Consider the following 2,757-nt stretch of genomic DNA (forward strand, 5'->3'; position numbering starts at 1 on the left):
AGAGACGGGGTTTCACCGTGTTAGCCAGGATGGTCTCGATCTCCTGACCTCGTGATCCGCCCGTCTCGGCCTCCCAAAGTGCTGGGATTACAGGCTTGAGCCACCGCGCCCGGCCTTGTATTTTTTTTTTGTAGAGGCTGGAGTCTCACCATGTTGCCCAGGCTGGTCTTGAACTCCTGGGCTCAAAGCAATCCACCAGCCTCGTCTCCTAAAGTGCTCGAATTATGGACGTGAGCCGCTGCGCCCGACCAAACTGGGACTGTCTTGTTTCTTTTTTACACCCTTCCTAAGTAGTGGGGAAGGGTGTAAACCTCCCTAGGAGGATGTAAGGTAGACTATGATTGCTCACACTTGGTAACCATACTTGCAGTGATCTTTGTGATTTATTGAATCATACCTAGGATGTACATATTAATTCATATTTGTGCTGAGCATATTCATTTATCAACTAAGAGACGACAGGAAAAAGCCATTGTTGTGATGATGAAAATGTCAACACTTTATCAGGTTCTGAACCCAAAGAGACTTTTGCTTATTATGTAAGAAGCACACCTGTGGCTCTAGGCCTTTGGAAGAAAATAAAAGAGAAAAGCAATCCGTGTACTGTCAGGCTATAAAATTCTGGGTTTTCCCAGCCTCTCTTGGTCATGCTTTGTGGGGGCTACACTGGAGCTTTTACGTAGACTGTTCATTTTGTTCCTCAGCCTGAATTCTCTCTCGTTTTCTTTCTCTACCATTTTTAATTCCCCTCACTGTTCTGTTAGGAAACCAAGGGTCAAATGAGGTTAAGTAATTTGCTCAATTGGGATAAAGAGTGTTGGGAGTCCATAAAACAGTCGCGGGGCTATAGACAACAAGTGTTATTGCGCTATGATTTGATCTTCAACACATTCACGAGAAACTCCAGTTCTCTAAACAACCTTAACTGCCGGCGACCCACAGAAAATGGCAGAAGCGCAGGCTCTTTTTTACCCTGTGGTTTATGATCTGGGTTTGTTTATTTATGCCTCGGACAGGAGCCGGACCTTGAGTAGGAGTTGAGCTGTTTTTCGGCGCTCGGCTGCGGTTCCTTGAACGATTGCTTGGGCGTTCCTCCTTTGATGTCTGGGGCGTTCTTGTATTCGGTGATCTTTTGCGCCGTCTTCTTGCTTGATGTCTCCTGAGCGGCGGCGGCGCCGGGTCGAGGACTGAGTTATCCGCGAGGCCCCGCGCTCAAGCCGCCTTCTCCTGCCGGTCGGTAGAACGGACCCTTTGCTTTATCCGTGCCTCTTCCTTCTTTTTCCCTGTGGCTCAGCTCGTCCCCTGGACTGCAAACCGAGCTCCCGTCTGCCTTGCAGGTAGGCCCAGGAGGAGCCTAGGAGGCCCAGCCCGGCATCCTTCCGCCGCGGGGTTGAGAAGACCTTGGCGCCGGCGGGTGGGCAGGCGGGCCGGCCTCCGTGACACTGCCAGAGGAGGGGCTACCGGACTGCGTTGAGGGGCGCGGCCGGAGGGGCAGCCCGGAACCGAGGGAGAAGCCGGAAGGAGGGAGAGATGCTGGGGTTTCCCGGTGTGGTTCTTTTGGGAGGAGATGTTGGGTCCAGGGCACCCCCAGTGTGCGGGGAAAATGGCTTTCCAGGAACCGACAGAGCTTTGCGCTCTTTGACCTTCCTTCCTTTATCCTTTCCCCCCATCCCGAAGTCTCCGGGTGTCATGCCTCAGTTGCACTGGGGACCCCTACTGAGTCCAGCCTTTGAAGGGACCTTTGAGTAGGTGGAGGTGTATGGAACAAGGTCTTCTGGCTCCTCTGAGCGAAGTGTCATGTTCTCGCCTTTTTTGGGTGGGGAAACTGAGGCTGATGTCTGGGACGTGACTTCCCCCCGTATCCCCAACAGATCATTAAATGCACTGTAAGTCACTTTTTGTCATTTACCAGTTCCCTTCCCCCCAGTTACCAGTCAAGTTATGAAAACAGTGAGTTGTTGTTTGATCGCCTGTGGTCCCTCTTTTCCTAGGAATATAGATGGTTAGGAATATAAATCCTGTCACTAGAGGCTTCAGAAGTAAAGGAACCATGTGGTTTCTTGGCTGTTTAGCTTTTCAAAGTCTGTATCATTTTAGCTAGTGTAGCAATGACAGTTTCTTTTTGTTTCTTGATAACCTTGTTGCCTACTTTGTTTCCTGATAACCTTGTTGTCTACATTGTTTCCTGGTTGGTTTATCCTCCTCCCAAGCCTCTTTGGAAATCTTAACAACTATGGTGTTTGTGGTTAGTCTAGTAGAGGATGGTCAAGACTTTGAAGGCAAACGCTTGTCCTGTGTGAAGATCTGCTTTCTGGGGAGTATCCAAAGGAAACCCAAGGAGTCTCCCTCTCTCTCTCTCTCTCTTTTTTTTTTAAAGACAATCTCGCTCTGTCGCCCAAACTGGAGTGCAGTGGCGCGATCTTGGCTCACTGCAACCTCTGCCTCCCGGGTTCAAGCGATTCCCCTGCCTCAGTCTCCTGACTAGCTGGAACTACAGGCGCGCGCCACCACACTCCGCTAATTTTTGTATTTGTAGTAAAGCGGGGTTTCATCACGTTGGCCAGGCTGGTCTTGAACTCCTGGCCTCAAGTGATTCACCCACCTCGGCCTCTCAAAGTGCTGGAATTACAGGCATGAGCCACCGCGCCCGCCCAGTTTTGTTATATTTGATTAGTAGTTTGGTCACTGCACATAGAAAAGCTAAAAAAGGCTGTATGTAGAAATCATTCAAATATTGAGATTTTTTTTTTTTTTTTT

At 49.7% G+C, this 2,757-nt stretch overlaps 1 protein-coding gene across 4 annotated transcripts in view; it reads left to right on the plus strand.

The window, feature by feature from the left end:
- The first annotated feature begins 1,077 nt into the window (after positions 1–1,077).
- LOC108521970 (activating molecule in BECN1-regulated autophagy protein 1) overlaps positions 1,078–2,757 on the plus strand; it is a 105,713-nt gene continuing 104,033 nt past the window's right edge. For 2 of the 4 annotated variants that reach the window (XM_017862068.1, XM_017862069.1), the window contains exon 1: positions 1,087–1,337. The gene's annotated coding sequence lies outside the window, so the exon portion shown is untranslated. Of the gene's footprint in view, positions 1,338–2,757 lie in introns of all 4 variants that reach the window. The other 2 variants (XM_017862066.1, XM_017862067.1) reach the window with 2 other exon arrangements.

Source organism: Rhinopithecus bieti, unplaced genomic scaffold (genome assembly GCF_001698545.2).
Source record: "Rhinopithecus bieti isolate Rb0 unplaced genomic scaffold, ASM169854v2 scaffold_61533, whole genome shotgun sequence".
NCBI classification, from domain to species: domain Eukaryota; kingdom Metazoa; phylum Chordata; class Mammalia; order Primates; family Cercopithecidae; genus Rhinopithecus; species Rhinopithecus bieti.